Raw genomic sequence first — 26,420 nt, forward strand, 5'->3', positions numbered from 1 at the left:
TCTTGCTGTCAGTTTCTGATTGCATGCTCTAATTTTAGTATTCTTCTTTTTGACCTTTTCTGAGCGCAGCCCTACATTCTCATTGTTAAAATGGGAGATAATTGTAGCTCGGTGGAAAGAGCACTCAGTTTGGAGTCAGAAATTCTGGGGATGAGTCAAAACTCAGGTGCCTACTGGCTGTGTGATCTTAAGCAAATCTCGGACCTTTTCTGGCTCTCGGTTTTCTAATCTGAAAAAAGAAAGACAGTAAATAGCCAGTATTAGCTAACTTACAAGTCTTAGGTGTTCCAAGGGCTTTTCACTGAACCTTCACGATCCCGTGAGGGAGGAGTTAATACTTCATTTTATAGGGGAGGAAAGTGAAGGCCAGAGAGGCCAACGACTGGCTCAGGATCACACAGCTAGAGAGAGCAGAGCTGGGTCTGTGAGCCCAAGACACTGGCCTTTACCACAGCCCTCCCCCCCTGCCCCGCCCCAGTGGCCCTCACCTGCCATCTCAAACAATGCTGGGGGCCAGGTGCATACACTAATGTATAGAATACATAATCCATGTAAGATATTACTATTTTTTTCACCAGGGTCAGCATTTTGAATGTTAGTATTTTAAAAGGGAGTTTTCCCGTAAGATACATCGTTTTCAAAATGTGATTTATTAAGTGTGATTTTGGTTGGGGGGAAGGGTCAAGACTCATTTCTCATTTTAAATTGAAAGTGAATTGAAAAAGAGGATTTTAAGTGGACATTTTCTTTAGAGTGACCCTTTGGTGAACTTATCTTTTGCATTTCAAGATTTTATTTATTTTTTATTTTAGAGAGACAGAGAGAGCGTGAGTGGGGGGAGGAGCTGAGGGAGAGGGGCAAGCAGACGCTGAGCAGAGCATGGAGCCTGACGCAGGGCTCGACCCCATGACCCTGAGATCCTGACCCAAGCTGAAACCAAGAGTTAGATGCTTAACCAACTGTGCCACCCAGGCGCCCCTATCTTTTGCATTCAGAGTAGGATTTTTGTGTTTGTATTTGGGGTGATTTTTCAAAGGCAGGAGTGAAGTCGTAAGCCTGAGAACTGTTTCAGTGGCAGCATGTAAACTGACTATGCTGTTAGAGCAAAGGAGAGGCTGACAAGGCAGGACACAACTCCGGAGCCACTGACCTTCTGTGCGAACCAACACATCAGCCCTTGGAAGTGCCATCCTGCCCTCAAAAAAAAAAAAAAAAAAAAAAGAAGAAGAAGAAGAAGAAGAAACCCAAAAACCAAACAACAACAATAAAAAACAACTTGTCACTAAAGCCGAAACTAAAACTTTCTCTGGTGTGTTTCACTCATTCATTTGCCTGCAGATGTGTTTCGAGCGTCTGCTGTGTGCCTGGCCCTCCTGTAGGTCAAGGGCGTGCAGCAATGAGCGAGACGGTGCCGTCCTTCTCTCGGGAAGCTTCCTGGGGTGCAGGGAGGCAAGTAAAAGCACGGGAAACGATTTGACCTGCTGGTGAGCGCCATGAAATGCCATCATCAGGCTGGGGCACTCTGTGTGTGTCTGTCACATACACACTCACGCCCCTTGCACGCAGGGGGAAGCAAGTTACCATGTTATAAGCGGCCTCCGGAGAAGCCCAGTGGGGAGAAATGGTAGCCTCTGGCCGGGTCACCAGCCAGCTGAGGTCTGTCCACCCAGACCCTCATCCCGAAGATGACCGTAACCCTCGAGAGGGTCCTGCAGTCCGAGCCGCTCCTGGATTCCTGCCCCTCACAGGCCATGTGAGATGGTAAATACTTGGGGTTTGAAGCTGCCGAGTTTGGGGGTAATGTGTTCCGCAACGATTGATGAAAACTCTGGTGTTCGATCGTTCTTCCATTCGTGTCCTTGGCCAACCTCCAACGACTGGGCAAACCTAAACATCCTGCCTTTGTGAGCTCAGAACCAGGCTGCTGGGGCTGCTAAGAAACCCCACAGAAGTTTTCACACTATGCAATGTCTTTTGGACCCTCCACACGACCCTATGATGTTCTAGGGAGTTCTCTCCTCTTCAAACATTCTTCCCTGTTGTGACATTTTGGACCCCTTCACCTCACTTGTCCCCCCTGTGGGTGTCTCCCCTCCAGCTGAGGGGCATGGGGGCCACGCACCTGCTGCACCCTCACCCACCTCTCCTTTTCCTCTGTACCAGGGGGAGCGCTGTTCTCTCTTCATCTAAGTCCGGTGTCTTTGTCGGGAAGCTTCATTCCACCCCTACCTTCTCAGGCTCCTTCCTCATCCAGCTTCTCCTTATCTGCTGGCTTAGCCCTACCAGGATAGAAGCAAGCGCCAATCTACCTCCTCCGAAAGAGAAAAATCCTCCTCCACCTCCTGGTCTCCTCCACCAGGCAGCGAGATTCCTTCAAGTCGTCTGTTGTCTACACTGAGCAGCTTTATGACTGAACCTACAGTTACTGCTTCGTCGGCTCAGTCCGGCTTCTGCTGTCGTGGAGACTATTTACGTGGAGGTTATTCACCATCTCCATGACGATAAATCTGGAGGCTTCTTTTCATTTAATTAAGTAATTAATTTTAAATATTCATTTATTTATTTATTTTAAAATTTTTATTTATTTATTTTAGAGAGAGAGAGAGAGCGGGAGGGGCAAAGAGAGGGAACAAAGAATCTCAAGCAGACTCCACCCTGCGTGCAGAGTCTGATGTGAGGCTCAGACTCACCACCCTGAGATCATGACGTGAGCTGCAACCAAGAGTCAGACACTTAACACACTGAGCCGTCCAGGTGCCCCTAAAGTCTCCTTTTTTTTTTTTTTTTTTAAGATTTTATTTATTTATTTGTCAGACAGAGACAGAGCACAAGCAGGGGGAGCGGCAGGCAGAGGGAAAAGCAGACTTTGCTGAGCAGGGAGCCCGATGCGGGACTCGATCCCAGGACCCCGGGATCATGACCTGAGCTGAAGGCGGATGCTTAATTGACTGAGCCTCCCAGGCATCCGGAGGCTCCTTTTTATTATGGGAAAGTGAAAACTTTGTGATGGGAAACTTCAAACACGTGCGCAAGTAGAGAGAGCAGTGCGGTGAGCCCCCACGTGCTCAGCACCCAGCCCCCACGATGGGCGGCTCATGCCCAGGTCCCCGCCTCCTCCCACCCCAACCCAGGATTATGGTGAAGGAAATTTATCCCCAAATATTCAGTATGTATTTCAAAAATATAAGAACGCTCAAAGACCACGTTCACATCTTCACCTTGACCATCCAACAACATCTAACATTGTGGTTTATTCCTCCCTAAACTTTTTTTTTAATTGAAGTATAGTTGACACACAATCTTAGGTCTACAACACAGTGATTCAGCAAGTCTGTACATTGTGCTGTGCTCACCGTGGGTGTAGCTGCCATCAGTCCCCATACACTGCTATTACAACACCATTGAGTGTCCTCCCTAAATTTCTTTTTCCTCAAATTTTAATTTAAATTTTAGTTCCTTAACATATAGCGTAATATTGGTTTCAGGAGTAGAATTTAGTGATTCATCACTTACACATAACACCCAGTGCTGTTCACAAGTGCCCTCCTTAATCCCCATCACCCATCTCACCCATCCCCCACCCATGTGCTTCCATCAACCCTCAGTTTGTTCTCTGCCTTTAAAAGTCTTCTGGTTTGCTTTCCTCTCTCTCTCTCTCTCTCTTTTTTTTTTCCCCTTTCCCCTCCGTTCATCTGTTTCGTTTCTTAAATTCCACATATGGGTGAAATCATATGATAATTGCCTTTCTCTGATTGACTTATTTCACTTAGCATAATACCCTCTTAGTTTCATCCACATCATTGCAAATGGCAAGATTTCATTCTTTTTGATGGCTGAGTAATATTCCATTGTATATATAGACCACATCTTCTTTACCCATTCATCAGTCGATGGACACTTGGGCTGCTTCCATACTTTGGCTATTGTGGACATTGCTGCTATAAACATTGGGGTGTGCGTGCCCCTTCGAATCACTATTGGGTAAATACCTAGTAGTGCAATTTCTGGGCAGTTTGTTCTCCCTAAACCTTGATGGCACTATTCTTTCTTACTCTTCTTGATTGCTCTCTGGCCTCCACTTTGAGATTTTCTTTGTTGGCTTTTCTCCCCATCGCCCCCTCACTTTCCTTGGGGCTTTTCCCTGGTGCTGATGCCACTTCACACACCACCCGGCAAGCTGGGCCCTCACCGGGCTGCACTCACCCTGTTCTCCCCAGGGCAGACCCTCCTTTCCTCTGAGCTCCAGGCTGTCTCTGGCTCCCTGCCCGACAACTCCTCCGATCTCTCCCACGGACTTCAACTTGATGGCTTTGGAACTAAGCTCTTTCCCACTAGACCTCCCCTCTGTGGTGTTCTCCCTCATTAAAAGGCATCACACCCACGCAGATGCTTGTCCAGAAACCCAGGAATCGTCTTTTCCCACCCCCCTTATTTCCTCCCACCCCTACCCTGTAGCTCATCCCATAAATGTACTATCTGCTGGCTTCTTCCCTCACCTTCCTGATCACCGGTGAGTTACTATCATCTTAGGGCTGGATTCCCAGATTCCTGCAGTTTCCTGACGGGTTTTCCTGCTTCCACTCCAATCCCCGCCCCACCTCACCCCACCCCATCCCATGTGCCCTAGTGCAGCCATGACATTTAAAATCCTACCTCGTAATCCACCATCCAGAGCCTTTCGGTGGCTCTTATTGTTTCTGGATGAAGACCAAAGTCCTTGACGAGGTTCAGGCATCCCTCATCTCCCGGCTCCCGGCTCTCTAGTCTCAGCCAGTGTGGATCTGCAGCTCCCTAGTTATTGCCAAGGTTTTACAAGTATTTTCTGTGGTTTATTGAAAAAGCTGGATTTACGGGGCACCTGGGGGGCTCAGTCAGTTAAGCCTCCAACTCTTGATTTCAGTTCAGGTCTGGATCTCAGGATCATGAGATCAAGCCCCAAGGTGGGCTCTGTGCTGGGTGTGGAGCCTGCTTAAGATTCTCTTTCTCTCCCCCTCCCTCTGCCCCTCCCCACCCCCACTGCTCACACGGTGCGCAAGCTCTCTCGAAAGAAAAGAAAGAAAGAAGAAAGAAAGAAAGAAAGAAAGAAAGAAAGAAAGAAAGCTGGCTTTAGTAGGGAAGTATAAAAGAAATTTTAATTGTTCAGCTCACTCTCTGGACCCATTCCGCCTCTCTCTTGGATGAAATTAATGAACATGTCCCATAGCTTTTTTGGTTTCTGTATCTGTCACCCAAATAACACATTTCAGAAAATTTAAAGTCCCATTAAGAGTTATATTGAAACTCTGAACTTATTTAAATTCAAAACGTCCCCCCTACCCAAGCTTGGGTCTACTTCAAGCTCGGAAACCAGTGGCAGTTTCTGACCCTCCAGGGTGGGGTTGAGGGGACAGAGCAGCGTTTCCCATGGTGTTGGTGTGCAGGGGTGTAATCTGCAATGTGGGCCCTCTGGCCCCTCCTGTAGGTGGTCCTGCTTCCAGGTGGTGCTCTTAGATGAAGTCCTTCGATGACACCAGGCAGCACCCCGCCATGGGGTCCACATGGCCTCCCTGGAAACATCTCTGCATGCTCCGCCATCAGTGGAAATATAACTCATTCCCCAGTGATTCTCTTTGCTCTGCCTATGGACGGGCAGTTCAACTATGGCCTCTCACCTTTCATATGCCCGTTGCCAGGACCCCAACTCCCAAGTTCTCTTGGGCCTTTTGGAGTCCCTCTGAGTGAGGAGAAAGGACCCTCATCCGTTCCCCTGGAAAGTGCAGCGGGGACAAGCCCAGCTCCAGTCTCCTGACTTCTTACAGGGTTAGAACCCACTGCTGGTAGAACCGGCCTGGATCTCCCCCTTTACAAGTCTGGTGTAGACGGTCTAGTCCAGGTGAACCGACAAAGCAAGCAATGGCACCTGTTGTTCACCATTTGGTCTTTGGGGCCCCTGCGGAACCTCTGACAATGAGAAGGGTCACTTACTTAAGCTTCTGGACACCACGACTGATACTTAATTTAGGAACTCTTTAAAGCACTTTTACAAACATTCCCAGTCCAAGGTACTGCCTCAACTTGAGTAATAAAGATACAGTCTGTTAAAAGGAAATACACTTTTCTACAATTGGAATTGTACTCTAAAAAACAGTTTAGGGGCGCCTGGGTGGCACAGCGGTTAAGCGTCTGCCTTCGGCTCAGGGCGTGATCCCGGCATTGCAGGATCGAGCCCCACATCAGGCTCTTCCACTATGAGCCTGCTTCTTCCTCTCCCACTCCCCCTGCTTGTGTTCCCTCTCTCGCTGGCTGTCTCTATCTCTGTCAAATAAATAAATAAAATCTTTAAAAAAATAAAAAAAAAACAAAACAGTTTAGTCTGGCATTGATTTCATTAGTCCAAATTAATGAGATTTAATGTAATTCATACCAGGGGCATAAAATTAAATTCTACATAAAATTTAAAACGTTTTATTTTGGAAAGTCACAAATATTCCGCGCAGTAGACTGAATAATACAAGGAACCCTTAAGAACCCTTCATCCACTTCAACAATCAACCTCTGACCCTTCTGATTTTGTATGTATCACGCTAACCCCCTTTTTTCTGCTAGAATATTTTAAAGCAAGTCACAGACATTGTATTCTTTTACCATAAAGACTTCAGTAGCTACCTTTGAACCATAAGGGCATGTGAACAATTTTTTTATGTGTATTTTGATGGTATTATTACATCTAACAAAATTACCGGTAACATCAGCTGGAACTCAGTCCATATTCCCATTTCCCTGGATGCCTCAAAAATGTCTTTCCAGTTGGCTGTTCAAATCGGGACCCAAGCAAGGTTCATAAACTGCCTTTGGTTCTGTCTCTTCAAGTTTCTTTTCATCATCCCTCTTAACCGTCTTTTTTTTTCTCATGACATTTGTTAGTTGAAGAAACCAGGTCATTTGCCTGTAGAATTCGCCCTACGTTGGATTTGGCCGGTTGATTTCTGTGTGGCGTTCAGCCTGCTCTGCTGTGCCCGTGGCTCCTGTAAGCTCGTAGGCAGCTCCAGAGGCTCGATCGATGCAGGTTCACGGCTGAGAACCCTTGGTAGTGGGACCCTTGCTCCCTGTTTCTCACTTTCAAACATTTTAGTCGAGCAGCTGATGTGTCAGCCTGATTCCTCCATTTAAAGTTCCCTTCAGAGGCGCCTGGGTGGCTCAGTCGGTTGGGCATCTGAATCTTGATTTCCGCTCAGGTCGTGATCTCAGGGTCACGGGACCAAGCCCCGCGTTGGGCACTGCGTCATGGGATCGAGCCCCGTTCAGGGAGCCTGCTGAATATTCTCTCCCTCTCCCTCTGCCTCTCCCCCCACCTCTCTCCTAAAAAAATTTTTTTAAGTTCCCTTCAGCTGATGGTTTTAGTAGCTATTGATGATTGTGGCCTAAACCCGTTATTTAATTAGTGGCTACCGTTGCTTCTGGATTTATTAACTGGACTTCTTCTCAAAGAAGACCTTCCCTTCATCAACTGTTTGGTTACCTTGAAATACAAGGTTAACAGGAAGGCAGGGTAAGTGCTTGACCCTTCCTTCATTTGCCAACTTTGCAGAAAATGTGTTGGTACCTTCATAACCTCCAAAGACAAGCAATGAGGGCTTTTTCTGGTGCAGGTGGGAGTCGGGCCGAGGAGGGTGATTGTTGTCATGAATGCTTGGATTTTAATAATTTTTTTGTTTTTAATCCACTACACTCATTAGTCTTTTTGATATTCAAATTGTCCCATTTCCAGTCTCGTCAAGTTGGGTCCTGTAACTTTTTTTTCTTTTTAATTTTAATGATTTTATTTATTTATTTGTCAGAGACAGGAAGAAAGCACAAGCAGGGGGAGAGGCAGAGGGAGGGGGAGAAGCAGGCTCCCCACTGAGCAGGGAGCCCAACACGGGGCTTGATCCCAGGACCCCGAGTTCATGACCTGAGCCGAAGGCAGGCGCTTAACCAACTGAGCCATCCAGGCGCCCTGATAGAGATATTTTTATTACTACTTTTCAGATGAAGAAACTGATTCTCACCGAGGTCAAGTGACTGTCCAAAGTCACACTGTTAGTAAGAGAAAAGTCCAGAATTCCATCAGGAGTGTGCCTTGTCTAAAACCCTGTATTTTTCTCTCTATCCGCCGTGTTCCCTGTCAGGAAGAACTCCGTAACATGTGGTACTTCGGTCCGGAAGTTGTTCTGCCTCACTTCAGGAGAGGGTAAGCGTGTTTATTTTCTACAGTTTAAGGCTACATCTGGCATGTTCTAGCAGCTTTCTTGGTGACGGCCCAAACTGGAAACAACCCAAGTGCTCGTCGGCGGTAGAATGAGAAGGAAAGAACGCAACATGGGTGAATCTCAGAAGCAGAAGGCTGAGCGGAAAAAGCCAGACGTTGAAGTGGTGCACTGTAGCTGACCGTCCGTGTGAAGTCCAAAAGCAGACAACACAGATCTGCGGTCCCCGGGTCAGGGGCTGGGTCAGTGAATGCGAGCAGGTGGCCGTGCTGGCAGCCGGCTGCTGTATTCCTTGATTTGGGTGTTGGTTCCAAGGGAGTGTTTGCTTTGTAAAACAAAGAAAATCAATGTGATATCAATATTACTATCCTTACCATCCTTCTTTAATGGAAAAGGAAAACTGAGCCTTGGAGAGGTTAGATGATTTGCCCAAGGTGACACAGAAGTGCTCAGCTGGGACCTAACTTGGTTCCCTGTGAGGCCAGAGGCCGTTTCTTAACCATGGCCAGGGCGTCGGAGGAGGGGCCCCCAGGAGGCATTCTGGGTGCAGGAGGGGCATCCGGGGCCTGAACTGGGAGGGCCGGGAGGAAGCCGAGGGTTTGCACCGTGGGGTACCCAAAGCAGGGGCAAGCCCAGAGCAAAGTGTATGCCTGAGGCTGCTGGGAATGTCCTCCGGTGAGAGAGGCAGGATTTTGACTCTGGGTTGAGGCATGAGGTCCCTAAATGGCACTAGGGAGTAGGGACAAGCCTTGGTGTCCGCCGAGCAGGACTTCTTCAGCAGTGACCCTCCAAACGTGGTCTTGCAGCCCGTCCCCTCCGCTTTCCTTTCCCCACTCTCAAGCACATCTCACCTGTCCCCCGCCAAGGTAGTGTCCTCACGGCGGGAAGGATGGGTCTCTGATGAACTAAGCTGTCAAATCTCAAAACCTCACCAGAATGAGGGGCGCTTGGGCAGTGCGGTCGCTTAAGTGGCTGACTCTGGTTTTGGCTCAGGTCGGGATCTCAGAGTCCTGAGATCGAGCCCCATGTCGGGCTCCGAGCTCAGTGTGGAGTCTGTTTGAGATTCTCTCTCCCTCTCCCTCCACCCCTCCAGCGCGTGCGCGTGCTCTCTCTCTCTCTCTCCAATAAATAAATAAATCTTAAAAATAGAAAAACTAACCAGAATGAGTTTTCTAACGCATTCTCACAAGTGCGTACACATACACGCCCACGAACGCTGTATCACAGCTACGGCTGGAGACATGCGGCAAAGTGATGGAGTAACAGGCTCCTAAAGGCCAAGATTCACGCTGAATTATCTATTGCAGCCTTGTAGAAAAATTGTAAAACATCTTTTTTTTCTTGGCCTATGAACAATTCATAAGCTTTCTAGTTCCTCAGCAATGCAAAGCACCTGAGGCCCATGATTTATTGAGAGAAAGAGGTTGTATTCACCCTGTTTGAGAAAAGATAAGCGCTGCAACAGAAGAGCCCCCCTTTCTCACCTCAGATGCAGGCCCGTCAAACCCAGCCTGCGCTCAGAGCAGTAAAACTCAACCAACAGCTGCCCTTTGCACACGGGGCGTCAGGATGGTGGGCTCTTGGATTAGCGGTCCCACTGGCCCCATCCTTGCGCTAAAGCCTTGGCCCTTCGAAGACCATCTCTCATTCCTCATTGGCCCCCAAAGGCTGCTGTTATTCTGTCCTCCCAGAGCTGGGAGACCATCCGTAGCCCTCAAGAGTTTCTGATCCCGCCACCCGCGTGCTCGTCTCTCATTCAACACGGCTCTGAAAACCGTTCACCTTTCCTGCTCCACATGGTGGGTCCTAATGGTTTGTTATGATGGCTCCTGAGGTTTTCTTATAATAACTTAGTAAAGAAACTAATACTTACTCTGAAGGAGGAGACAGCTACAGTATTTTCAAGTATCTACACTGTATTTACATGTTGGATCTAACTTTCCAAATAAAATTTTGCCGGTACTGACACTCACTTATGGAAATGGTGATCAAAGGACAATGAATAATGACTTGCTTTATCCCAGTCCTCACGTGGCATTACAGTAACGTTGAAACAAAACAAAACAAAAATCCCTCTTTCCCAGTGCAAGCACAGACAGCACACCCTAGTGGCCAACCCAAGTAATTGTCACTACCTTCTCCCCCGTGGAACAGTCACCAAAACCCTCTGTGCGCTTGCGTGGCCGTGAGGAGGTCCCACAGACTTCCGCCATCTCACTTCTTTACGTTATTTTAGGGCTTTCTGTTGGAAGACAAAACACAGATACAGAAAATCACACAAAACAAAGGCATCGCTTAATCAATCATAAGGTGTATGTTAGTTTTTAATTTAATACTTAATATTCAAAACTGAGGTGTTAAATTAACACTGAATTTAATATTGACATCCTATTATACTAATATTTAATGTATTACTATTTAATTATAAGGCCTATGTTAATGAGTCATTATAGCACCCTTGTAACTACTACCTGGGTCTAGAAATCAAGTTTTGCCAGCCACTGAGAAGCCCCTCCATGGGCCCCATCTGATCATAGCCTTTCCCCCCAAGTAACCAGGGAGACACTCACTTGCTTTGCAACCTTGTTGTTCTTTCACCAGGTGAATACCCTGGGACTTTACAGTTATCCATTTAAAATTTTTGATATGATTTTAAGTCTCGAAATCTTCAGGTTTCCCCTTGATCCCTTTCTCAGCCTTACGGTTTATCTGCTGAAAACCCCGAATCCTTTGGCTGGTGAAATGCCCCCCGGTCTGGATGTTGCCGATGACGCGCTCTGGGTGTTCATCCCTTTGGCAAAACCATCGGTGGTGACGTGATCTGGAATCAGGAGGCACAAGACTGTCTGACTCCCTTTTGTTATGTGAGCAAGCAGTGGTGCTTAACGCCTAAATCATTAATTCACTGGGCATGCAAAGTGGTAATATTCTATTTCCAGCATTTCTTCTTCATTTAGTCGTAACATTTTCATAAAGAAATGCCACCCGTCATCCACCATTTGGTTTCCCAGTGGTACGATCACGTAGGGAAGGTAGGAAAAGTGCTTCGTTCTTTCTGATTATGTTCCAGTTTTTCAAAATAAAATATTGGTCCCCTAGCATCCTCCACATGTATGATTTAAGGTTTTTGTTTGTTTTTTCAAGGAAGCCCTACGCCGTGGTGCTTGAACTCACAACCCCGCGAGCAAGAGTCACGTGCTCTATTGACTGAACCAGCCAAGTGCCCTAAGTTTTTAAAAATATAGAACTATGAACCTACAGATTTAAATAATTTCAATCCCTTGGAATCAGTGAGGCAGAAATCGTCTGTCTTGGGCAAGTAGATGCCTCTTATAATTGGCTCCTCAATCCTTTTGACAACATGTAGGGGTCGACCACAGCTTTGTTGCCGTCTGATATGATTAGGTGAGGTGATGGGGCCAATGGATACATTTCCTGCCCCAAACCAGGAATCAGCCATTTCTTCAAGAAGCCTTGATTTCTGTTAGTGGGAAATGGCATTTCAAAATAATAATCAGTACTAAAGATGCTCATTGCTACTGTTTTCGTTACTGTTTTCTTTCTGAGCCTTTTCAGGGGATATGATACATAATAATATAATATAATAAACATAAATATCCCGTCTGTTCATACTGATGCTTCCAATTCAGAACCACACGGTTTTTGCTTAACCTTTTCCATCTTACAGCTGTATAGCCTTCCTTTCAAAATCGAGTAGGTGATTCTCAAAACCTAAATGGATAATAGAATATCCCGTACTCACCCATTTGCTTTATCCTTAATACTCACACAACGGTCTTAAAGCAACAGTAGTAATGTCACCACTGCCAATACGATTACTCCAAACCAGGAGCGCCTGGGTGGCTCAGTCGGTTAAGTGTCTGCCTTCAGCTCAGGTCATGATCCTGGGTCCTGGGATTGGGCTCGCTGCTCAGCGGGGAGCCTGCTTCTCCCTCTGCCCCCCCCCATGCTTTCTCTCTCTCCCTCTCTCTCAAATAAAAAAAATGAAATCTTAAAAAATATATGGCTACTCAAAACATTAAAAAAAAAACAACCCTTTTTTGAACGCTCCTTCACCTTGTTCTTGTCCTATTAAAAAAACAACAACATTGTCAGAGCATGTGGCCATTACATATTATACTCAGTCTCTTTTAACTCTCATTTCTTCTTCTTCTTTTGCCTCTGCTTCTTCTTTTAAGCTTTTGTTTATTTACTTGAGAGAGAGAGGACACAGAGGGAGAGGGAGAAGCAGACTCCTGGCTGAGCAGGCAGCTGGATAAGGGACTCGATCCCAGGACCCTGGGATCATGACCTGAACCAAAGGCAAGATGCCTAAGGGACTGAGCCACCCAGGCGCCCCAACTCTCATTTATTCTTAATTCCATAAGGGTACATACACATATGTATAGCGTAATGTTCATACAATTCACAAAGCACTTTTCACTTACACTGTTCAGAGAATTCAGTAGGGATTACTAATTTCTTCCATTTTATAAATGAGACAGTGAGGCCCAGAGTGGCTGGATGTCTTGTAGGAGGTCAGAAGTGCTGAAGGGCTGGGTAAACAACACATTCTTGATCCTGCTCTCATTTTGTTGGCCTGTCGTGGGTGGATCTATCTCCCATACACAAGAAGATATACACACGTGTGCACGTGCACACATACACCTCTTCTCCTTGTCGCTAACTCTATGAAGTGGTTCTTAAATTTTCCTTTTCATTTAATTTTCTTCGGGGATAAACCAGGAATCCGCCATGATAGGAGGCTCACGAGGTTATTGCAAATCTTACCACCAGGTGTCGCCATAGCACACTTCTTACGCTGGTGAATTCCAAGGATTGCTAGTTCGTGAATTTTAAATAAATAAATCAGGCAACTTAAAACAGCCCCAAGAGCGTAATGGGAATTAAAGGGGTGAAGAGGCTGATGCTGTACAAGAAGCCCAGTGAAGTAGGAGCCATGGTAAGAGGGGATAGTTTTTTTTCCACTTTGCTTTTGCCTTTACATGCAACAGGAAGGAGATGCATGACCTTTGTTGTGATACATAAATCTTTTCAGAAAAAGAGTTGTTGTGAACTGTGGGTTCGTGTCTCCCCCCAGAATTCATATGCGGAAGCCCTAATCCCCAGCAACGGCACCTTTCAGAAGTAATTTTTAGATTAGGTCATGAGGGTGGGACCCTTATGATGAGACTAATATCCTTGTAAAAAGAGGGAGAGCCCCAAGTTCCCTCCCTCTCTCTCTCTGTTTCCCACCAGGACCTGGATCCGCTGGTACCTCGATCTGGGCCTTCTCAGCCTGTAAGATCTACATTTCTATTGTTTAAGCCACCCAGCCTGTGTGGTATTTCCTTCTATCGTCCTGAGCATTTGAGACAAGTGCCCATATTTTCCCCTTTGTGATTTTCAGATGGCGTAGATACAAAATTTCTAAGGCCCTTTGCGTGTTTGCTTTCGTGATACTAAATCCTTGAGCGAAATTCAGAGCAGAGTGCTGGGACGGAGGGTGGGGGAAGCGTGGCGTGGGTGCTCAAGAAGTGGAAAAGCAGCTTCCAGTCTACCTGCGGAGATAAGCATACCCTTGTGAAAACAGTCTACAAGGCAGTTTAGAATCCAGGACCAAAACGACTTCAGATCAGGGCTACGTTGCGGGTTATAACCACGGAACGCTGACTCTGAGACAGCGTTTGAGGTGCGCAGTATTCACTACGATTGCCCGTGGGACGGGCCTCGGCGGCAGGGACGGGTCAGGAGCAGGGCTGGGCGAGGAAGAAGGCAAGCTGGAAGAAGTCAGTGACAGCCCTGGCCCACCCGGGGCCGGCGCGGGGGATTCTGGAACTAGGAGGGCCGCTACCTTCAGAGAGGTCTTGATTGGGCCGAGATGGCTAGACCTTCACGCTCCGCCGTGTGTCCGCAGTGAGTGTGGGTGACCCCAGAAGAGGAGCGAATTTTTGAGAGTGAACATAGAAATGTCAATACTAAATCAGAACGGCACACTTGAGTAGCACTGACTTTTTTTTTTTTTTAAGATTTTATTTATTTATTTGACAGAGAGAGACAGCCAGAGAGAGAGGGAACACAAGCAGGGGGAGTGGGAGAGGAAGAAGCAGGCTCCCAGCGGAGGAGCCTGATGTGGGGCTCGATCCCAGGACTCTGGGATCACACCCTGACCCGAAGGCAGACGCTTAACCGCTATGCCACCCAGACGCCCCCACTGACGTTTTTATGCTAAGACAGATGAGTGATCACACTGACCGGTGTCCAGTTTGTAGATGCCACAAACATAGGTGACGAGGACGTGGGCTGGTTGGCCTTCCAAAGGTCAAGACGAAACCAAAGCCAGGGAGCAGATTTGGGCCAGATACGGAAACCAAAGCCCACCTTGCATGCAGCTCTGACCTTTTGACCTGGAAATCCCATTTGGAGATGTCTATTCTAACCGCAGGGGAAAAATGTTGACTGTGTCCATCACCCATCCTTGGGGGGACAGCACCCCTTCCCTTGGTGAATTTTTCCTCTTCCTTTTCAACTGTGTGGTTCTGGTGAAATCTGCCAATCACAGTGATCACGCCCTGGACACAGGGGTTGGTCCGAAGTGGGTGTCCGCACACACCCCAGGCCAGGGAATCAGAGCCCTTTCCAGGGATTGTTACCTCCTGGGGCGAAGATCGAGGATGTTCTTTCCTATGGGTTTATGATGTGGGACGACTTCTGCCCAGAGCTGCCTCCCAGCATACCCGTGACTCCTACAGGAAGATTATACAGCATAGGAGGAAATGAGACGAGGCCCAGAGAGAAGCGGACCAGATAGAGGTAGCGTGCCTTGCTCGAGCCCTTGGGACCTTCTCGCGTCCCTGGGGCAGCTCTTCTTCTGTCCATTTTTTTTTTTTTTGCTTCAGCTACTTTGAGTTGGGCTTCTGTCACGTGCCACAGGGATTCTCATTAATATCCTAAGGAAATTATCAGAGATGCATACCAAGAAAGTTCATGGTCACGATACACAGAATCTTAAAGAAAAAGACCTCACAAGGGGAATGGTTCAACAAAGTATGGTTTGCCTGTTGATAGAATGGTATACCATCTTTAAAAATTGTTTTTTTAAAAATATTCAATGATACGGAAATGCTTATGCTGTAAAATAAAAAGAAAGTGTAAAACTATAAATACTATGATTCTAACGTACGCGTATGGATACACACACGAACACACATCTGTGCGAGCGGAATATTTCTGGTGATTGGCATTATATTTTCATGATTTTGTATCTTGTCATAATATTTTGTTATCTTTTCCAGTTTTCTGGAGCAATAATTGACACGCATCATGTAAGTTTAAGCGTCCGGCTTGACGGTCTGGTTTACGTGTGTCGTGGAACGGTGATCACAACAGGCCCATCATCTCGCATAGATACAATACCACGAAAAAAGTTTTCCCCTTGTGATAAGAACTCTTAGGCTCTACTCGGTGCTTCCTTGTTTTGTACCTGGAAGCTCGTCCCCCCGCCCCCCCCCTCCCCCAGTAACCAGGCTTCTGATCTCTTTTCCTATGACTTTGGTGTTTCACTTTTTTTTCTTTTTTGATACCACATGTAAGTGAGATCAAGCAGTCTTCGTCTTTTGTCATAATTTTCGTTCATTTTTTAAGATTTTAGTTATTCATTTGTCAGAGAGAGAGAGAGAGAGAGCACAACCAGGGGGAGCGGCAGGCACTGACAAGGAGCCCAATGCAGGACTTGATCCCAGGACTTTGGGATCATTTTCTCATAATTTTTCAATGTTGGTTTATATTCTCTTTACAACGAATTTAAAAATAAGCAAGTTGTTTTTTCAAAACAGCAGTAAACACGTGCAGCTCGTCCCCGACGAGAAGTGCACCGTCTTTGAACCCTGAAGAGAGGTGTGTGTGACTTCGCATCATCTGAATCAAGTCGGTGGAAACCACAGCTGCTGCTACGATCCGTGCAATCTCTCCCTGACTTTACTGGTTCGGTACCAATCCGTCCAAGCGGGGAAAACATTGCAAACTTTATAGGCTTTGCCCGCGGTTTCTCCACAGCAAGTCATGGAAGCCGAGGAAGCAGGTCTGAAGCGAGGGTCCCTGTGTCTTTTGACGGCCAGTTACAAAGTCAGATTTTTCTAGAGTAGCAACGGCCCGAGCCCTTGAGGACAGGATGGCCCTGGAGACAAACGGTGCCGTCTTCCCCTCGGCCCCGCACGCAAACGAGCAGGACGAGGTGACTCTTCCTGGGCGGCCCCGTCGGGCGCGCCTGGCCTGTCTGCCTCGGCGCATTCCCACACCCGGGCCCGTGCCCTGAAGGGCCTGCCCTCTGTCCCCGTCATCCGAGCCCACTGCCCTCAGGAGCTTGCCCTCCATCCTGCCCACACAGCGCCTACCCCCACGACAGCAACTCGGATAGCCTGTGGGGACACTGGGATGTCCCCCTGCAAGTTCAAGTCACTGTCCCAGCTGCTCGCGCGCTGTGGGGCTCTGCCCCCGAGAGGCTTCTAGTCCGAAGTGAAACCCTCCCAAGGGAAGGGGCGCCCGGTCAGCCGCACGCTGTTCGGAGGCAGGTTATCTGGGAGTCAGAAGTCACACCTGGACTTCTGACGGTGCGGGACGTCGGCGGCCCAGCCCCGCGCGGCTCGAGCATCACTACATAGTATCTAAAGCCACGAGACCAGGTGAGGATCCCCCAGGACAGAGAAGAGAGGAAAGGCCCCGAGAGTGAGCCCTGCACACGCCCACACATATGGTCATGGAAATAAAGACGGACTCGCGAAGGGACTCGGGACAAGTGGCTAAGAAGCAGGTGAGCCAGCCGAAATCAAGAGCCCGACACTAACCGACTGAGCCCCCAGGTGCCCCAGAGTTCTTCCTTTTTAAGATGAGCAATACCGTGTATTTCTCTGCGGACAGGGATAACCCAGAGAGAAGGTGGTGGGTGGTGCAGGCGGGTGGCGGGGGCAGCCCAGCCAGACACCAGGGCAGCGGGCTGAGCACCCAGCCCCTCGTGCAGGCCGCTGGGCGCACTGGCTCTGTAGGAGTTCTTGTCTCTCTGCTGAAGGGGGAAGCAAGGGTGCTGAGGGGGAGGATGGGGAAGAGGCGCTGCAGGGCTGCAGAGAGAAGGGAAGGTGTGAGCTGTGGTCTGAGAGAGGGAGACACAACACTAGGCGGGTACGGGAGGGTCGAGCGTGTCACTCAGGCCCCGCTTGGCTTTCATTATCACGAATTTCCAGGGTGCCGGGGGTGTGACTGCCTGCTTTTCTCCAAGGCAGGAGGAGTGGATTTAACCAGGGTTGTGGTTTCATCCGAAGGCCCCTGGTCGAGGGGCAGGGAGCAGGGGGTGAAGCCGGAGTGACCGCACTGGTTAGCTACGGGAGAAGGGGGGTAAGGAGCCAGGAGAGGGCACACAGAAGCTGGGCGCAGACAGAAGGTGGGAGGGTCTCGGTGGGGTCAGAGGGTTGTTGACGTGGGTTGCTGAGGAGTTAGCTGGACACAGAGTAGGTGGTCTGAGAATGAACTTCAGAGGGGCCGCAGGTATTGGTCATGACAAAGGTCAGCGCATGCCTGGCTATGGGGGGCTGGGCAGGAGGAGGAGGGGTGGGGGGCCAGCCTGGACCCTCCGTCCTCGCTGTCGTCAGCTCTATGCTCCTCATGCAAGGGGCCAGCCGCTGCGCTTGGGGAAGGAGCCTCCAAGGTGACCATGGGAAGGAAGGGGAGGACAGGGCAGTCCGCTTTTGCACTGAGCACCGTGTTTATGGTTGTCGGCATAGCGAACGCGGAGGCCACAGACGGGCTGATTCTTGAGGGAGTGGCCGATCAAGCCCATCAGACGTTTTCTTCGTGTGCGTGGCCTCGCAGCTCGAGGCTGGGGCCTGAGGAGGGATGCTATGCTGGCTTTCTTCGGCCTCCTACGAACCTGCAGCCGTGAGCAGAGAGGAACCCATCCTTCGCCAAGATGGGCCGTGGGGAGGGGGCAGGCACGAGGGTGTGCGCATGCGTATGGCGTATCTTGGGGTGGGGAACAGCCCCGTCCCTGCCCCGTCCCTGCACGATCGGAAGAGCGGAGGTGAGCGGCTTGTGTGCACTGGAACCTTCTCTTAGAGGGGGTGTCGTCCGCGCTTGTCCTTCTCTGGGGGCGCGCGGACCCGGGCAGCCCCTCCCTCTGCCTGACGGCGCTGCTTTGGGTCCTGCACCACGGGGCGGGGCGGGGGCGGGGGCGGCTCTGCGGGTGGCTGTGCGCTTTGCCTGCCGAGACCCCCGTGCACGGCTGTCTCTTAGCATCGCAGCACCCACCGCTCCAGCCTCCTGCTGCGATACCAGGCGGGGGGGCCATCGAGCCCACGAGGGGTTTGATCGCCTCGACGTGGTTTAAGGCCGTGCCAGGCCTCTGGGAAGTCGCTTCGGCTCCCTGGTGCGTCGCTTCCCCACCTGGAGAGTGGGTACTCATTTATATTTTCCCATCAAGTCGCTAAGATGCTCGCATGGGGTTATTATGAAAGTGCTCTGTTAACCGTAAAGCTCTCTGAAAAAATGACTCGTTAACATTATCTTTGTAGAAATAACAGCAAACGGAGGCAAGAACTGATCGGGAGAGAGAACAGTGGGCAAGGGTTACATCCTGCGTGGAAGAAAGCCCTAAATAACGTCAGTCTTAGAGGAGCCGGCCAGCCGAGACCAGATTCCCATAAAAATCAAACTGCAAAGAAATAAAGAAAAGAAGTTAAAGTTCATGGCTGAAAAGCCATGTTTTTCCGCCGGTCCCTGTGGGAGGGGAGTTATTATTTTAGTGTGGGAATAGGAATATAACAGAGTCTTTCCCAATCAGAGCCTTTGGGTGGGTTATTATGATTCATAGACTGTGACTCACATAAGAAAATTCTCACTAGTGTATTAGTAATCGTTTATATCCCTTAAAAAGGAGATAAGATGAAGCAGAGGGATTACAGAATTAGTTTCTTTTCAGTTTAGATGCTGGATTTATCTGACACGATAATTTCAGGAAGAGAAACTTTCTCTCCTTCCTGCGAAGAAAGAAAATCTCATTACTTTCTTCAGTAATCACATTTTCAAAATACTTGTTAAAATCAACCTCTGTGCTGTTGTTGTCACACTTTGCAAACCACTGTGCAAGAAATTAATTTTCTCCCGCGGTGTCACCTGGACCCGGTCAGCTTTGATAGGAAGAAGGTTACATTGATATGATCCCTCTCCCCAAGATTTCTTCACTGCCAATAGTTATTCTAGAATACATGTATCATGTATTTTTGAATTACATTTGTCATTTTGAATTATGTTTATCAAGATTTACAAATCCATCAGTTCATCAAAATGCAATTAAGTAGACTACTTCCCTACTGCTCATTCATGTCATCGAAAGGATCGATCGAATGTAATAAAAACATCAAGCCAGCCATGCTAAAGTGATTTAAAAATAAATTTCATTTGTTCTGTATTATTAAAGACTTAGGCATACCTAATCACGAATACTCTAAACTGGTAGATTCCAGACCTACAGACGCTTCGGACCTTGTCTAGATTCTACTGAAGTGAGTCCTGTTGAACGTAAAGCTGCAAACTTCCTGAAGAATAAAGGAGTTCATGCACTTTTTATTACATTTTATTTTTTAAGATTTTATTCATTTATTTGAGAGAGAGATGGAGAAAGTGAGAGAGAGAACATGAGCAGGGGGAGTTGGAGAGGGAGAGGGGGAAGCAGACTCCCCACTGAGCAGGGAGTCTGACGCGGGGCTCGATCCCAGGACCCCAAGATCATGACCTGAGCCGAAGGCAGCTGCTTAACTGACTGAGTCACCCAGGTGCCCCAACATGCACTATTTTAATTCAACTGCTTCGACGTCCTTGGGCCAGGCTACGGGATATTGCAGTAATGGCGACAACGGTGATGGCTCCACATTACTCATCTGAGTAACTACAGTGCCTCAGGCACTTTGCACAAACGCATTTAAATCTACCCCCCACACCCTGCGAGTTTGAGGAAATAGTCTCAAAGAGGTTAAATAATGTGCCAAAGTCACTTAGCTAGTGGGGGGCTGAGCTGTAGTCTCAAACCGGGTCAACCTCTTTCCAGCATTGACCGGATGCCTAATTAATAGTCTACCAAATGAAAGGATAAATTTAATTTGAAGGATTTTAACAAGGCACTTGATTCAGGCCAAAGTGTTCATTTGGAGGCCAAGGAATTTATTTATTATAAGATTTTATTTGTTTATTTATTTATGTATGTATTTACTTATTTAGAGTACCAGCCGGGGGGCGGGGCAGAGGGAGAAGGAGAGAGAGACTCTCAAGCAGACTCTTCACTGAGCATGTAGCCCGATGTGGGGCTCGATCTCATGACCCTGAGCTCTCCAGATGCCCTTGGAGGCCAAGGAATTTAGATCAGCCTCCTGCCTTGGTTAGCCTAACCAGTCAGTTTCTGCCTCACTGGGTACCTGTGGATTTGCGTCTCAAAGAATATGCACTTGGAAGAATTAAGAGGGAAAAAAATTTCTTTGGCCACTACGTCTCCTAAACATTACCCAAAGCCCCCTTTGTGCTATGGATCTCACCCAGAGGCAGATACGAATCATGTTTTAAATCAACTGCTTTCTGCCCAGCAATTTCAAAGCAACAAAGGTCCCTCAGAAGGAGACTCAGGGAGAGTAGGACAGCAGGATAAATGGAAGAAAACTTGGCTGCAAAGATCTTGCTCTGTGTCACCTCGACCTGGCCAGCTTCGTGGGGGTTTTCCGGCCGTGGCCCCTGCCGGTACTGGTCTGGGTTCCTGTGCTTCTGGCTGTAGTGTGAGTGTCCCGTGATCAGGTCCAGCTGTCGTCCTTCCTGTCTGGGACCCCACGTAAGGCACAAGGGATAGCCCTCAACATAACTGGGCTTTCGGGTAAAGGGATCAAACCAGGAGCCATCATCACTCTACTCCCCAGCCAGGGATTTTGAGAGACTGAAAGCTGTTAGCCAAGAAAACACAGTTTCTTGGAAGGAATTGATGGTGGGATTATCTTCTATTATCTAGACATTTCAATAGATGTTTCCAGAAGACCACTCACAGCCTCCACACCGCCCACCTTTTAAAACACATTGAATTAAAACATAACATACATTCAGAAAAGGGTATAAATTCCAAATGTAGATAAATTTGCACAACAGGAGATATCTGTGTAACCAAATTCAGTTCAGGAATGACCACTAACCAGAAGCCCTTCCATGTCAGCCACTCTCTTGACTTTAATTCTTGCACAATAGATTCATTTTGCCTGTGTTTTTACTTGATATAATTAGAATACGTTGTTGGCCCCTGTGATGGTTACTTTTATGTGTCACCTTGACCTGGCCGTGGGGTTTCTGGATATTTGGTCAAACATTATTCTGGGTGTGTCCGAGAGGATGGTTCTGGATGAGATCAACATTTGAATTGGTAGACTGAGTGAACCAGATTGACCTTCCCAGCATGGGTGGGCCTTACCCAATCAGTTGAAGACCCGACTACAACAAGAAAGGCTGAGGAAGTTCCTCCCGCCTGCCTTTGAGCTGAGACTCCATTTTTCTTGCGTTTGGGCTCGAACTCTTCCTGTGTCTCCAGCTGCCAGTCTTGGGCTGGAATTTACATCATCAACCCTCCTGGATCTCCAGCTTGCTGACTGCAATCCTGTGATTTATCAGTCTGTCTAATCACACGCGCCAACTCCTTACAATAAATGATAAATCTCTCTCTCTCTGTCCCTCTTTCTCTCTCTATGTATATGTATTTATAATTGGTTGTCTTTCTCTGAGAACCCTAATACATAACCCTGCTCGTTTGTGCAGTATATTTATATAATGCAATGAACAAAGTTCGTGTTAATTAAGAAACTGGGACTGAGTACACGGAATACTTACCTAACATCTGTCATGTCTTATAAGTGAAATGCTCATTTTTCCCATTGCATTTTTTCTTGGATTACAATATTGGTGAAATGCCCCGGACATCCCATTTTCAGTCTAGCTGAGATGGCAGTATTCACGCCTCCGTAAATGAGGACACTTAATAAATCACGGAAACAGGAAGCACAAAATTCCACCTACACCCTGAAGACACAGGGCCGAGAACCTGGAGTGATCCCCTACATCCAAGCTAAGGAAGTGTGTCCCTCCAATGGACGGTTGACCCAATCTTGAGGCGATCTCAACATCAAACCCAACTCCCGGCCACAGAGTCCAAGTGAGTCTTATCAAATAGACACTTGGGACTGTCCCACATCCAGGACCTTACTTGGCCCTCACTTTAACACTTCCTTAAGTAGACAGTAGCGGAGTGGAGGAAGAGGGAGGAAAAATACATCTAGGGCCGGTGTGCCATCACCAGGATTTCCATGATAATCGCCCACACTGGTCAGTCATTTATGCGAATGTGATCTGGGTGCCAGCCAAGGCCTCCCTGTCCCTCTGGCTCCCGCACCACATAATGTCTTAAAGCCTCACATCACCCCTGGTATAAAGCTTGGCCCCTACACTGGTTTCCACCAGAAATCTATGTGTACCAGCTAGTTTGTGAGTTTTACTAGTATTTTGTGGAAGGTTTTGGAGAAGTGGCTCGTTGTAGCACAGTGGGCAGTGTCTCTGTCTCATTTCCCCATGCCCTTTTTTTCTTCCCCTCTTTCTCAGAAGCTCCATAAATGACTCTCCTGACCTTATGGGGAGCAATTTAGCAACCCTCTTCTGCTGTTGGAGAATGAGTTGGGATGCCTCACTCTTAGCCTCAAGGAGTTTGCCCAAGTATCTCTTCCAAACACGTCGAGTGCTTTCCCAAAGAGATCTAATAAAATAAAAATGCCCCCGTGTCATTGTAATTTGACCAAAGGACATGAATTTCTATATGCCCTGCGTTCGTCTGGGCCCAGGGAGCATACGGGAGCATCTGCAGTCGGCTTCCCTATCCTCAAGGCCTTGAGAGCCCGGTTGGAGAGACCATGTACCTGACACAGTCTGGAAATCCTTCAATGCCGAGCTGGGTGGTGACATTCACGAGTGGGGGCCGAGAGGTGGGCTAGGCCGGGGGCACTCAGCTGGCGGAAGGGTCTCTGGCTATGTCTTGTAGGACGGGCAGGATTCGGTTTGACTGAGTGGTGAGAGGAGAAGGGTTCAGGGGGCAGACACGGCGTCGACAAAGTGATGAATGTGGAAGGAGCGTGAGCCCGAGTGTGAGTGTGTGAATATGTGTGAGTGTGTGTGTGCTGGGAGGAGACCAGGCACTTGCCGAGAGCTGATGAAACACAAACTTGTCTGGGAAGATGGCGTGAAATTATGAAGGGCCCCGAAAGCCAGAAAGAGATGTGGCCTGGGGACCAGTGACAAGGGAGAGTCAAAGCCGGCGAGTTTGGGCGGAAAGGGAGACACAGGGAAGCTCCATGAAGAAGTCTCGCCTGACAGAGGTGAACGGGCTACCCTGGAGGGTGAGGGGGACCAGCTGTCACTCAGGGTCCCCATGGACGGGGGTGGGGTGGGGGCAGAGGGATGGGAGATGGAGAGGCAAGTCTGAGAGGAAAGGAAGAGTGGGTCTCCAGGTGGCATGGGGATGAAGGTCGGGGGCACGAGCAGCCCCTCTCTGAGTAGGGGGGCCCTGGGTGGGTTACAGGTGTCTGTCTGCCCCCTGTGGCTCTGCCTGGACCAGGCTCCTAGGGACCCAGTGAATATATCATAAGTGAGTTGATCCGATGTCCGGCTGGGAGGGAAATCCTAAGTTACAACGTGGAATGGTTTGCACCAAGGAAGGGATGCTTAACCTGGGGGCTGGGTTTCAGGAGGGCCATGGGCTTCCAAGGTTTATGAACCTCCAGCCGAAATGCAGTATTTTTTTTTGTTATAAATGCACGCGGCAAACTGCAGCCGCCTCAGCCGTCCCGGGGCTGTGTCCCCGACGGAGTTCACAGACACTTTCTATCCCATCACGGCTGTTTGGACGCCATGGGTTCCATCGCTTGCTCAATTTTGATCGTTCTAGTAGACCTGCGGCCCAATATTGCTATTAAAAGATGTTCATTATGAGTCAAATATTTATCATAAATTGTAAACGTATTTGATTTGATGTGTTTTCTTTTTTATTTTCAAGACTTTATTTTTGTAAGTCATCTCTACGTCCAACATGGGGCTCGAGCTCACGACTCCGCGTGCTCCCCAGACTGAGCCAGCCAGGAGCCCCTGATGTGTTTCTTATTTATTCGTAGTTTCCTTTAATGTATGTAGAAACAGTATTCTTAGAAGAGGTCCATGGGGTGATGGCCAGACAGGTCTGTGGGCCAAGATGGTGAAGAACCCAGAGCTAAGTTCCCCTCCGCAGGGGTCTAAGCTGTGTGCAGAGTTGCTGAGTTCCCTGAAAATATGACTCACGCATCCAAGCACTGCCCAAACACGGGACTGGCGGAACACGGTTGCCTGGAAACCAACGCCCTCATGGATTGTTCCTTTTTTTCTTTTTTTAAGGAAAGCAAGCTTCAGATGCCTGTAGAAGGCTGTCAGGTGGTCTCCTTAGAAGACCCCCCGCCCCCGGGAACCTCCAGCCTCCCCCCGCCCCCAGAGGGCAGAGGGCACTCTCCCTCCCTGCATTCCCCCACTTGTGCTCTCTTTTGTTTCATGGTCCGCCACTGGGGGCTGGGGAGGTTAGGGTTCAGCATCCTTTAGAATAATCCTAATAATCCTCCTGGTCCTGAAAGCTTGGTTAAGGACTTCCTACCTAAAAGAGCCGGTGCTGGGAACTGATATATTACAACGGACCTCAGGGTCCTTGTGAATTCATATCTCACAGTTTATTGTACTTCACAAAGTACTTTCATGTTTCCCATTTCAATTCTCTCACTTTTGAAGATGATCTTATAATAATCCCCTTGTTGCGGATGGAGAAGTGAGGCTCAGAGAAGAGCAGACACTTGTCCCCGGCCAGCGGCAGAGACATGACTTGAGAACACACTCTTTGCTCCCAACGGACCTCGTGATGCTTCTGCAGGACTGGGGTCTGGAGCTGGATCCTGGTGCAGGGACGACCCCTCCTGCCTCCCGCCCGGGATCAGGTTCTCTGTGGACTCTGGTGGCTGGTGTCCCTGCATCCTGACTTCCAGCTGGTTGACCTTTGTCACGGGTCATCTCCATCGGTTCTGTGTTGATGATGCAGGAGTGGAAGGGGATAAACGAATTCAGCCCGGGTCGTGCTGACTTTAAGGAGACCCTAGAAGATTGTGTCTGCTTGTGCGATTGCCTAGAGGCAGGAATTCGGTGCCTTTCTTATAGACACCAAAGCCACCGAAGCGATACTCTGTTGTGAAACCATCCTGGCCCCACCGGCGACCTCCGGATGTCAGAGAAAACCAGTCCTTGCTTGTTTCAGATTTCCCACCAACTTCATGCCTGAAAAAAGACGAAGGCTTCACGATTTCATTTACCGACTTTGGGGAATGTTCCAATTACAAAGTGTTAAGTATTCTACTGTGAAGAATTTAGGAATCTATTTGTGTTTCCTTCCAAAAATAAAACAGCACGCCCTGAGAAATTATGGCGTTTCTGCCTCACAGACACCAGGTGAGCAGTTCACACATAATAGATTCTGCCGCAGAAATTTTTCTCTGTTCTTACAATTGCTTTTGTAGGATGGGAGAGCTAAAAATAGAGCTGAAGATTACATTCATCACCTAAAATATACATAATTTGGAAGGTGGGCTGGGTTCAGTGATTTCAGGAGCTGGCAATTTTCTGCTGGATGCTGGCTGTTGTGAACCCCCCACCCCACCCCGCAGATTTGAGCACTTTGAAACGCCAGACCTTTTAATTCACATTATCTGGGCAATTGAAGCCATGTATATGTGTCATGCTGAGGGAGGTAGCAGTTCTCATTCATAGGGTATAAGCTGACTTTGGATTTGAGAAATCCAAATTCCAGTTTGACTTTCTAGTGAATTACTGTATGACCTTGAGACATTGCCCCACACGTCTGTTGAAAAATCTTTGTCATAGCCAACAGAATGAGTATTTCTTGCTGGAAAAGCTTTTTTTTTTAAGCTTTTATTTATATATTTTGAGAGAGAGACAGAAGGAGAGAGCACAAGCAGGGGGAGGGGCAGAGGGAGAGGGAGAAGCAGGGAGCACACTGAGCAGGGAGCCTGATAAGGGGCTTGATCCCAGGACCCCAGGATCATGACTTGAGCCGAAGGC

General features: G+C 48.3%; 1 long non-coding RNA gene across 1 annotated transcript; it reads left to right on the forward strand.

The window, feature by feature from the left end:
• The first annotated feature begins 18,044 nt into the window (after nt 1-18,044).
• LOC123792595 (uncharacterized) lies at nt 18,045-18,953 on the forward strand. Its single transcript, XR_006779740.2, has 2 exons — nt 18,045-18,294; nt 18,785-18,953. It is a non-coding gene; the product is annotated as an uncharacterized LOC123792595 (long non-coding RNA).
• Nucleotides 18,954-26,420: the final 7,467 nt, after the last annotated feature.

This window comes from Ursus americanus, chromosome 2 (genome assembly GCF_024610735.1).
Source record: "Ursus americanus isolate L20-20 chromosome 2, mUrsAme1.1.p, whole genome shotgun sequence".
In the NCBI taxonomy this organism is placed as follows: Eukaryota; Metazoa; Chordata; class Mammalia; order Carnivora; family Ursidae; genus Ursus; species Ursus americanus.